Here is a 12,786-nt window from a genome sequence, read left to right as displayed (position 1 = left end):
AAGGGGATAGATTGGCAGCCTGAAGGTATAATAAGCCATTAAACCATTTAAGGGAGGCCTGCTGAGTTTGTTGTTCAATTACTGTTACTGATGAAGAATGTCAATAATTATGATTTTCAACCCTGTATGACATTTACATTTGTAAAAGTTTCAGAGACTGGCTTTACAGAAACCTAGTAAGGCTACTGTTAAGGAGCTAAGATGAGGTTCACAGTGCTTCTTTTTACAAAAAGAATGTATTACGCATACGTGCTCAGCTTATTCGAAGCCCACAGCCTTTAGGCAACTCTGGCAAGCCCGAGCCAGTGGAAGCAATAGGATGGTTTGGTCTCACATGTACGTCAGAGTCTGAGATGAACAGAAGAAATGGGAATGTTTACTCTTCACTGAGCTAGACACATGGTGGAGTACTTCTGTGTAATATAACTCCATGAAAACTTTGCTTAGGAATGATAGGAGAGTGCTGATTTCACCCATCCATCATCATCACCATGACCATAACTTGAATTCTTTGAAGAGAACCTTATGCATCTTTTCTATTTTATGAAAGTGACTGTTATCTGATACAAGTAGATAGAACGCTATATCTTTGCTAATAGACAGGAGCGGTAGTTTTTCCTGTAATAAAACGTCTGTGTAGGACTTTTGCCAGTGGCTGAATTTCAGTCTCTGAGAGGCAGATCAGGTCAATTCTGTATTTGCCAATTGCTAGCAATATGGCACTATTTTGTATGCTCCTACCCAACATTCTTATTCATTTATTTATCTTCTAGATTTAGAAAGTAGACGTGTTAGATAGATAAAACAAAAAGAATTTAGATTAACCCTTCAAATAGCGGTTATGTGGGAGTGCCATTGGCATCTCTTGTTTTACAGGTATATCACTAATGAGAATTAAAGTGGCCCTAGATGTTTGCAGTGATAGAGTTACTTGTATAAGAAAAGGTTAAAAGATTAATAAATTCTGGGTTTCTAGCGTTTTCTGGGACAAGTTCACGTAATCCCACAAACCAACTTTTCTATAGCCCTTTTTACCCAATGGAGATGACAAAACAATTAAGATGATCAAAAAAAGAGAAATGAAGGTAATTTTAAAATGCCATGTGGTAATTTATCTGAAGGGTCTCATCATTCCAGATTCATTTCCTATGCGCTGTAATAGCATTGGTCCTTAGAATTGTCTTTGGTATTCAGATGGATATTACAGCTGAAATCTGTAAGTACTGGATAAATTTTAGCATAAGTTATTGGAACCTATAAATAAGATCTTATGGATTATAAACCTTCAATGAAATATAAAATAATAATCTAAAAAAATCATGGCTTAATTATAATATCAAGATTAATTTATAACAACAGTGATACTTACACTGTTTTGTTTTAGTATCAGACAAAATGTCTACACTTAATGAAAGGATGATGGCCAGGTGGTTTTTCATACATACCAATGTAACTTAGCTATTATTCCTGATTTATGCTGGTACAGGTGAGAGAAGACCCTGATCCCAAATTCTGAAAGGCTTACTGTACATTATCATCTCATAAAAATATTTTCATGAAAAAATATAATTTTTGAAGACCTTCAGAGAGTTTGAAAATATTTTTTTTGTGTCTTATACACCTCCACAAATATTATTTTTCAAATTTTTAACCAGAATGCTGATGAAGACATTATCCTTATTTTGTTTCCTCAATGCCCGTATAATAAGTACTGTTGTAGAGACAGGGAGATTTTTTTTTTTTTACAAAAATGTTAAAAAAATATTTTTAAAAGGCATAAGATGTTTTGTGTTAAATGTTGCCAATGCTGAAAGATGCTGAAGGTTTCATTTGAACAGTTTGGTGCAAGGTTCCCTCTTTCAACAATTCTGTGTCTCAAACCCGGTTGTGTAATAACTCTAGCTGCCAACTATTTTGAAAAATAAACTGCCTAAGTTGGATTCCTGTTAAGCAATCAGCTTTAATCCTCTGAAGAAAGGGTGAGCAGCTTTGTTCCTCTTCCTTGAAGTCTGGGTTAACCTCCTTCATTTCTTTGTCTATAATCATTTTTGTTCATAGAGGAAGCCTTCCTTGTGCTAAAAGCTCTGCTTGGACACAGGGCGCTTCCCAGCTCCTAGTGCAGTTGGCTTGTGTGTTCGTATACCTCTTTAACCAACCAACCCTGATCTTTATGAAGGATTCTGAATACCATAGAATAGTGGTTATACTTGGAGAGTGGTTTCACAGTTACCTTGAACTGATCTGAATCAGCACAATGCCGAGAGCGCTAGCCTTGCCCTCCTATCTGCTGGAGACAGGTCTTCTGGAAAAGTAAGGGTCACTTGGGGCATGGTTTCACAACAGCCGAAGCTGGTCTATGCTGGGACGGGCACAGCTTCCAGTTGTGTGTTCCCTCCGTGCTTGCTATTGGATCACAGTTCAACTTAGCAGAAACGAATGACTGTTCTTGTAGTGTTAGTCTTCTGCCACCTTAGTGAGCTGGACTGGGTCACGCAGGAGGGAGCCCAAAGAGCACCTTTTCCTGTGCCAAGAAAGAAATGGAACGTACGCTAGAGTTCACTGTCTACTAGGATAGACCTTGACAAAGAGGGTGTGAGACTGTCAGCACCAGAAACACATCTGACCCTTGGACTTTCCTGTTTTGGTTACCCAATACATTTGCAAACACACTTATATTTGCTTTTTTGTTTAACCACCTATCTTTCTGGTCTGGGACACTTCTGCTCCCTGGTCTGGCAGCTGACAATGCATTTCCTTCTGCTGAGAGTCATCACAGACTCCCCAGGGTTGCCACTACACAGAGAAGAGGGTTGCTAGAGGGGCTTTCACACCTACTAATGGAAGAATCATCAAAACAGGTCACTGGGGGAAATGATTTTTTCTTGGAAGTGAAAAGAGTTAAATCATGGTGGGTGCTTCCTGGCATGAAATGCAGCCCATGAGAAGAGACTGCTGCAGGGGAGGGGGTGTCTCTTTTTAGGAGTATTCCCACCTTCTAAGGACTATATTGCTGCTTGCTTCTGTCTTACAAAAGTATGCAAAAGATGACAAGTATCTTTTGCAAGAACTGCAGCTGTTTACTACAGGATTTATAGAGGAAAGTAATACAGCTTCCCTGTTTCCCCTCCAAAACCAGGACTGTGAGGCTATTGCTCCAGGAAAAGAATAAGGCCCTTGCTGAAAGAGAACAACTCATTCCCTTGCATGGGAGTTACAGGCAGGACTTGGGTAAAGGGCTCATACCCGTCAACACATTTTTGATGTCACTGTGCTGTTCCCCTGTATTTGAGCTGACAGCTGATGCCAGGACTTGGCTGCATCTCCCCTGCATTGAGAGGAGTTTGGATGTCAGATGCAGGGAGATGGAGCAAGCTTGGGCAGCCAGCCGTGAGCAGAGCGAAACAGTGAGGAATGACTCTTTGCTCCGGGGCGTGAGGTGCCATTGCTAGTCTGACCTTTTGAATACAAAGCATTTGTCAGAAATCCAGAGAAAAGCGAGCCTAACCAGTCAGGGTGGCTCTGCCTTTCTTTTAAAGAGAAGCTCATGTATTCAAGCAGATACACCTACCCCCAGGCCTGACCCAGACATTGTAGGCAAGTATCTCTGATGAAAGTGGGGGCCTTGTGTTCCCTCCCATTAGCAGGAGAAACGAACCTCGCACCCTTGCCTGAGCTCTTCGCTCATTCCAGTTGGGAGCCCGGTAACTCCCAGTCCAGCCAGGGGAAGCTGTTAAAGGCTAACATGATGTTAAAGGTGCCATGAGATGGGCGCGGGCAGCTCTAGTGAGACCTGTGTGCATCTTTCCTGTGGTTCATTCTTTAGATGTCCTGTCCTGCACCTTGGAGGTTCAGTGCCCAGGGTCTGACACCCAGCCAGCCTTTCTTCACAGGGTGTCTCCCAGCCCCTCTCTGACTCCCTGAGCCACTGCTCTCCAATGCAGATCTCCCAAAGTCTCACACCTTCAGCTCTGGACTCACACGACTGAATCCCCTGCCATGCTCTCCCACAGGCAGGCCACTGCCCCGCTGTCTCGTTGTCACGTATGTTCTCAGCCTCACACCTTGGTGGTCACGGCGGGAAGCTGAGGACGTGCGTGGCAGCTCAGGGTCAGGATAAGGGAGGTGAAGTCTAAATCCTTGTCAGGGGTACTTTTCTGCACCGCAGCTGAGAGCTCTGTCCGTTCCCCATCTGGAGATCTGATACACAACATGTATTGTCCCATGTGTGACAGGTCACAGGCTGCTCTGTATGGCAGAGTCAGGAGGATGAACCATCCTTACGCTCCGTTATGCCAAGTATGCTTTTTCCAGGAGCTTTTCCTCCTTCCTCCTTTGGATCTGCTTTAAGCTGCTGCAGAGCTGCACCCTCAGTAACCTCCCGGGAACCCTTGGAAACATTCGCAGGTTGCACACCACGGAGTAATACATCGGCACATTCCAGTCTCACTTTTAACTCTGCTTCATCCACTAAACCAATCAAGCACGCAAATCTCCTCTGCAGATTAAGGAAGGCCGGACACCGACCGGGAAGGTTCCTGTTTCCTGCGCCTTTCTTCAGCAGCATGCAGAACAACTTGCCTTCCAAGCTGACCCTCAAGGCCACCCAGAGCTGCCTGGGAGTGGTGTGGCGATGAAGAAGAGCAGTTGTTCTACAAGACCGGCCGAACACGGAGCTGGGTCTTGTCTGGTCTCTGCATGCTCGGCCCTGACATCTAGTGGAACAATTGCACTAAAGCATTTAAGAAGCTGAGCAGAAAAGATCAGGGTTTGCTTCACTGTAAGGCTCAATGGAGCAATCATTTCCTCTGTATGCCGGTTTATTTTATTGCACTTGATACTGCCAAAGAATTTGCTGTGGGAGAAAGGAGGAGGCCCCAACATGAACAAAGATCAAACCCTTCAGGTAGTCGTTTTTTTCCTTTTCCTCCGAATATGAACTTCTTTTTGCTGCCAGGTAAATGGTCTTCTAGCTGCAGCAGTGACAAACATCAGTTTCACAGTTACTTCTTGATTAACACCATTAAATGAAAACAACTGTGACACGATCCCAAGAGACCATAGGGTAAAACTGTCAAAGAGCTCATAATAAACCCTGTGAAAAATGCAAAATTGCTATGGGCTAAATTTTCCACCCGGCTTCTCAGAACACAGCTGTGCCACTTGTACGTACAACTGTTTGCACATGCGACCCATTCACAGGTGAGAAAGGAGCTCTCAGTGCATGGAAACATTTGTGTATATAAAGCAGATTTTTCAACTGCTTGGCTGGAAGTGATGCACGTAATTGTCTTTCATAAGGAAATGTATAAATGCCTCATCTCAGCTGAGAGGACAAACATGCGGTTTTGTGCTCTTGGAAGGTTGTTGAATGTTTGCCATGCCCTTTGTGTAGGAGCTGAAAGCATCACGATGACAACGACAACAAAGATGAGCAGCTGCTGTTGAGGTACAACAGGAATCTTTATTTGTAACGTTTAGAGACTGTGCTTGATCACCAGCACAGACAAACTGAGCTTCCCGTGGCCAGACAGCCCTGCCAGGGGTTGGGTCTGCGGGGTTCATGCCTGCTCAGGCACAGGCTGGCAGTGGCCCTCCCACACGCAAGTCAGATCTTTACAAAGGCCAAAACTCATTCTTTTATAGCTCCTGCTTGCGGGTTAGGGGCTTCCAACAGGGGCACAGAGCAAGGGGCAGGAATGCCTTAAATGGCCCCAGGAACGTCCAGCCCAGGGCTGGAGTACTCCTCAGAGACACGCTTCAAAGCGCCTGGTCAAGCAACGGACTAACCGTGGTAGCAAGTTCCCGCCTATCGGCTGACTCTGCTTGTGAGGCACATCTTACTTCATCGCTGATGCCAACAGAGTTGACTACCGTGGCTGTGCTGGTTGTTGGCAAGTTACTAAACTGCTTTTGGCTGTGTGTCTAGACCCTACGAGTCTGATCTGAGACAGCTGAAGTGGAATCGGAGCCAAAGCTTTTGTGCTCTTTGAGGCTGCTACTTGATTCTCCATCAAATGGGGCAGTGACATTCAGTGCCAGGGGACATGCCGAGTGCTCTTTGTGTAGGGGCAGAGGCAGTGTCAGAGAGCTCCTGCAGAACGGTGGCATCTCTGCTGCTAATGTGTTGGGCAGTGCTGCTGTCTCGGGGCCATGGCTTCTCCTGGTGGGTTTATTTAGGATTTGCACAGTTTGATCACTGCACAAGTCTTAAACAAGGAATTAATTGAGATTTTAATAAATGGTCACTGCATGCTAATTGAATATCCACTTGATTATTTAAAAATATTATGTGAAGTTTGTGTAATTGGTTACATTGGTATTAAATTAGCATATAAAATCTCCTGCAACTCTCATATGATTTAATGAGGCTGTTATCGTGCGTGAATAAAACGGTGATTGATGAGTGAAAACCTCTTTTCCAAGCACGGAGATTCTTTAATAAGGTCAGGAATATTTCTGACACGTACTGAGTTACTCATGTTATGCAGGTCACTTTTTGACGACAGAGTGACCCATGTGTATAATGAGGACTTTGGGATTGAAATGGATTCCTAACTAACCCAGCATGTGACTGGATTTGGACCTGCAGTCGCACAGCAGCCCGTGAAAAAAGAGAGGTCACTACTCTGTCCTGGCTGAACTCCTCTCTTTTTAATTGTCAAGCACTGAAATGGACTGAGCTGTAATTCAGGGCGCAAAAGAACAGGAAATATAAAAGGCAAATCAGTAATCTGGAAAAGGAGGATTTGAAGCTCTTCCTCACATTAATCCTGGTGCCGCTTCCATCTGGCAGGTCAGGGCTGCCTGGTGCGTGGTCTGCCTTGGGTGTGCTGAGGAGCCCGCCTCAGCCCAGGGACAGCCCAGCCAAACCTTCCCTCCGGCTGTAACTCCCATCTCCTGCTGTTCTGGCAGGAGAAGGGTGGAGTGTCTTAAGAGATAATTTGATGGCCATTACAGGAATTGGCCTTGTAGTGCGTTGAACTGACTTGGGGCCAGAGTGTGTGGATGAAATGGAGCAAGGAGATAGATGCATTAGACCGCAGCCACTCGAGCAGTGTGGGGGGGGAGAAGGGACATTACCCTGCAATGAACCCCCCTGCTAGAATGCATGAGGGTTCACTGGCAGTTGGTGTAAGGAAGAACAGCCACATGGGCAGGAACTGTGTGATGTGGAGTCCCTTACACTCCAGCCTTCCTAAGCTGTGCTGATGGCAGTGTAGTCAGCCGCGTAAGATTAAAATATGAATGCTAGGATTTGATGTAACTGAGCTCTGCTTTGCCCGTGTGGAAAGCAGATGTTCTCAGGTTTCCAGGTGCTGAGAAATGCTGTGTCAAGTTCATGGAAGAGCTTGCCAGGTAGTCTGAAGATAGCCAGTTTTCTCATCTCCTGGGCACGCTCCCAAGCCAGTGTTCAATGCCTGATACAAGGCAGACAAACATCTGTCAAGACTGATGTAGGCAGAGCTGCTCCTGCCTTGGGGCAGGCAGATAGTCTAGGGGATCTCTCGAGGTCCTTTCCAGCCCTCATCTGAGACTGATTTCCTGAGGAAATGGTGCTTGTGCAGCCACTCTGCTTACCTAGCCTCCCCTCCCCAACAGTTTTGGAGCCAGTTGGCCAATTTCAAGCACGTTTGAACTCGGAGATACTAAATTCCCATAGCTTTGTGAATATCGGCAGCTGGGTAGAGAAGACCCAAATTAGTGCCCCCACTGAGAAATGCAGTTATAGCTCATCTTATTCATTCAGGGAGGCAGCAGCCAGCTGGCCAGTCATCATATGTAATGGCCAACCTCTGGGCACAAATGGAGCCATGAAACACCCACAGCTCGTGCTGCCTCGTGCTCAGCTAACAGGGGATGGAGGAGGCAACCGTGGAAGTTACTGCGTGGGACAGGAGGGAGAGCGTCATAGCAAGGCCTTAGGGGATGTGGAACACAAAGCTGGAGGGAACTGAGCTTCGTTAGCTCTTTTGCTCCTCTAACAAGTTGTTTATGATTCCGTGGTTGTCTTGCCCACCCTCTACGCTGTCTGTTAACAGTCCTGTTCTTTAGTTGCTTGGCAGAAGTTCTAACTTAAGAGAGATCAAGCGGCAGCAACACGTTGTCCAAAGTTGTCCAGCTTCCTCCATCTGGTGATTTCTGGTCTAGCCCTACACTCACTGTGAGTTAGGAAATGTTGTGAAGGTGTCCAGGAGCGTATGAGCATGTAGCAGGGATAATTGCTATATGGGGGGAAAAAGTGAAGGAGAATATATACCTAAGGTTGTGCGACTGTGCATGTACGTGATTCCTGAGAATCATACTACCTGTGCTTAGTGTGGGAAAGAAGCAGAAAATGTACCTAGCTTGATATTTTTTGTTGTCACGCGTCTCTGTTCCGCTGGTGTGGGCTCTGCAGTAGGATGAGTATGCAGGTTCCTGGCGTCTGTGTGTGAACAGACTGCCCAGGCCTTCCACTGCTCTATAGATACGGGGACAAATTTTGAAAACACAGTTTCATTGCATTCCTTCTAGATGTCCGATTCCTTATCTCTTTCCCTCCTGCCCACTGGCTTGATTTTACATGCTTATCTGTTACATCCTTTTCCTGCCCAATAAAACCCAGTTTTGGAGCCGGATGTGCATATGTGCCTGACTGCTGACCTCTACAAAGCTTTTTAAATATCCCTAGCTGTAAGCACAAAATTAACTGACTGTTGTTTGAATTAGTATTCTTATTTATTTGCACTTACGGCAGAACCCTGCCACTCGGCAGACCTAATGAAGCTGGATATCACAAGTAATGGGGTAGCCAGTTTGCTTCTGATTGTGGTGCGAGTGTGGGGTGCAGCCAGATCATACTCCTCTGCACCATAGAGCCTTCAGGCAGGTTCTTGTCTGCGACTTGTACCCATGTCTGCTCAAACATGTAAGGGTCAAAACACAAGCTGTGCTTTTGATGGTGCCAAAGCTCTTTCCAGGGAGGAGCAAACTTGATATTTCCTCAAAACCTCTCCCTCAGTTTGCCACCATAGCTCTCCTGCCAGCATCGGAGAAGTAATCCCAAAGTGTGTCAGCCCAGAGAGCCATAGGGAATACCAGGCACCAGTGGCTACAGAGTGAGGACCCAGAGCATTGTAAGGGAGGACCAGCTGTCCCTGGGCGCACGTGCAGAGCCTGCAGACAGGGCAGTATGTGTCCCGGAGGGCACCCCATTTACCCGAGCACCTCCACAGTCTCTCTGCTAGGCCACCATGTGCAGGGGCGGCAGACAAGCAACCTGGAAACCACCTCCTCCTAGGCAAAGCTGAGGGTGAAGCTAAGATGAGCACTAAGACCAAAGTCTAACTGTGCAGTGAAAAAACGCTCCAGGCTGGGGGTGGTTGTTGCTGCAAAGAGAGAAAACAAAGAAGGGAAGAAATAAGGTAGAAAGCCTCAAAGCGATAATGTGGCTTTCTTAGGGTCACACAACAGGATAGTGACAGAAGTTGAACTGAGCTTTCTTAATGCCTGGTTTAGTGTTATTTCAGCTCAGCTGCCTGGCTTACAGGATGTTGTGACTGCAGAGCTTACAGTCACTTACGCCTATTGTTATTTGTACTTCAGTTGAACTAGGTTTCTGGATTTCACCCATGCTGGTCTATCCTCCTGGGAAGTCAAATGGAAATGCTATAGTCTATAACGATCTCATTCCCCTGGCAATGCACTGGAATCACAAGCGTTTATGTTAGCTAAATATAGCAAAGAGGGACCTGTGGTTGATCAGTATTTCTCCCATTAGTGCTGTAGGTGGAACTGCACTTAATAGGAATTACACTAAATGGATATAGGAGACATGGGGATAATTGACCAAACTTGTCTTAAATGTGTTTGTGGAGAGAAAGAAGCCGCAAAATGACAGGCATTTTCCCCATTAGCCTCTATAGAGAAGTTAGCAGGCACTGTGGGCCAGATTCTCAGCTAGAGGGACTTGCCATTGCCTTTTTGTCTTCACTGGAATCAAGCTGATTTACCCCAGATGCAACCAGCGCATTGGTGTCGCCTGCAATATTAAATGTCTTAGGCTCATGGAAAAGTGAGGAAAAGACGTAACTACTACAACCACAGGTTTATTGTCATGAGTTTGAGCTTTTTAAATAGGAATAACTGAGCCTGCTGAATAGTAGAATTACGGCCAACATGCCCACTGGTGTAAATGAGCATGCAGCTGTATGGCCAGCCATAGAATTCCACATATTATGCCAGGAAGTAATTTAACACTGAATATATTATTTCCTTAATATACAATGTATGCAAGCTGACAGGCTCATTTTCCAGAAGGTATTTTTTAGTACCAGTATACCTGAAACTGCAAAATAGATGTGTCTTTTCAGTCTTTCCTCTTTACAAACACAAAGCTGTTCATTTAAATGAAAGGGAACTTACTGCACCATTTATAGCTGTGCGTTTTGCACTGGTATTTGCATTCAACATTGATTCCCTTTTATTTCAAAGGAGGTAGTGACAGGATTTGTAAATTATTCCCAGCCACTATCCACATCAGTCTAAACATGAGAGGTTGTGTTTTTTTCACTATCACCATTGGGGATTGTGCTAAACAGTAACCTCCATGTAATGGTTCTGGTCTCTGACCCCACCTCCAGTGAAGTCTTCTACAAACATCTCTTTATACCACCGCATTCATCTTCTGATGACACATATGTTTCTCAGGTCTCAGAAAGATCTTCCTTTGAGGGGAGATTATACTGCAATGCACCGACATAGTGCTTCATGTCTCTAATTAAAAAAAAAAAAATCTTGAAGTTAAGCTTGCTCTTAAGATTGAAGGAAGGCGCGTTATTTTTAAGAAACTTTCTAGCCATCATAGTGACAGGGAAAAAATAACATCTAGGTACGCTTTTTTTCCCCAGTGTCATGCCAGTCTAATGATGCTAGGACCTGAGTCATGATTTTGGAATGCTCCATTGACTCCATTGGAAATTAAGCACTTCAGGTTGAAGTGCTTGTATAAGTCTTGTCTTGAGTAAGATTAGATTTATACTTGTGCTTAAGTGCTTTGCTGAACAAGGGCCCAATTAAGTTAAATATGATTATTTTGTTTCCAGAGCCAATCGCCTTTCACAAGTCTGCAGCAACCAACTCCTGCAAATGCATTCATCCTTAGGAATGAACACAAATACCTTTACCAAGACTCAAATAAAAGTAGAGCAGTTTATTTTAAAGAGAAGCTGGATTTTCATCTTTTCTAATAAAAAAAGGAAACCTGATTAAACTCTTTCCACTTATAAGTGCCCTACTTTCAAATCAGACCTGACACTAAGTAGGTTAGTGGGAGGGGAGCTTTAACAAATTTCCTTTAACAGAACTTGATGTGATCCTCTGACCTGAATTTTCAGACTTAATCTGCTCTAAAGAACATGCTCGAGCCTTAACCGACAGCAAAATTCACAAAAGAGCTAAGCTGTTAATTTAAAACAACACCACCACAACAGGAACCCCTCCCACCCCAAACAAACACAAAACCCAACACAGTCAGCCTGGTACGATACTACTTGTGCGTGTGTCTGTATGAGTGTGCTGGTGTGTCCGCTTTTTTCCCTCATTTTTTTAAAGGAAGAAAAGTTGCTATTGAAAGTGTTAAAGAAGCAAACCTGGGACTAAGCCCAATGCTACTGAAAGGGGCTTTTGATGATACATACCCTGAAAAACTACAGTCCTCCCATAAGTCATCAGATATGGTATTGCAAAGGCATTTAAATGTGAGGTCCTGTCAAGTTATGCGAAAGCCCCATGATGTATGGCCCAAAGGAGTTTATCTTGCTCTGGGAAAAAAAGACCTTGGAACTGACACTTTACATTCCGAAGCCAATAAAAACATCTTAAAATAACGCCCCCTCCCTTCCTCAAAGAGTAACTGACAGTGAGAGAGAGAGCAGGGGTGGGAGAGCAGTGATCAGCAATGATTCAGTTTCTGGGTCTGAGAACTTTGTTGTGGGCAGTGCAACTCCAATGATTTATAATTAACTCCAACATGAAGAAGAAAATGCCAGGCTTTCATAACAGCACTACAAAAATAACCACATTCTCAGTGTTTGCAAAATTGGAAACAAATGTCCCAAGGAAAACAAGAGCTCTTTACAGCCCTATCCATGCTTTAGAGCAAGGAAAATACTGGAATTCAATCATGACCACAGATGATGAGCCAATATCATTTGTCATGGGAAATTCAGCTGGGTAAAACAGGATTGCTCCATTACCCTTCCATCACTCTAACAAATAACTGGATTGAAATCTCTTAAATTAAAAGCAGTTAAGACCTTTTCTTCTTTTTGGCAGAGAAATGTTGTCATCTTCTGTACCCCAAGGACCTGAAAGTGAAAAGCGATAGACTTAAATATACACATTTCTTGCACCCAACTAGTGATAGAAGATTGCTGGGTTCTGGCTGATCATATGAGTGATCTTAGACGGTAGTTATGCAAAGACACCTGATGGTTTTGGGGTCTGGGCCCAGCAGATTCTGGTTTATGTGACTTTAAGTAGGGCATGTTATTTCAATTTGGCAAGATAGTACTTTTAAACATGGGAGTAATCCCAGTACAGCTAGTGGGGCTACTAGGCAGAGATGTAAGTATCTTGCTGACTCAGGACCTGAATTAGACAAGCAGCAGTGGCGTAAAGGCCACCAGAGAATAACAGTGAAAATCCTGAACTGGGTCATGAGGAAGTAGTAAAGATGAAAAGTTTCTCTAAGGAGGTTTCATAAGGGAAGCCCCGAACAGATCATTGCTGGCTTCCATTGTGTTA

This window comes from Nipponia nippon, unplaced genomic scaffold, assembly GCF_047370975.1.
Source record: "Nipponia nippon isolate SJK-2023a ecotype South Korea unplaced genomic scaffold, ASM4737097v1 scaffold_17, whole genome shotgun sequence".
Lineage (NCBI taxonomy): Eukaryota > Metazoa > Chordata > Aves > Pelecaniformes > Threskiornithidae > Nipponia > Nipponia nippon.
Note: the sequence above shows the minus strand (reverse complement) of the source record.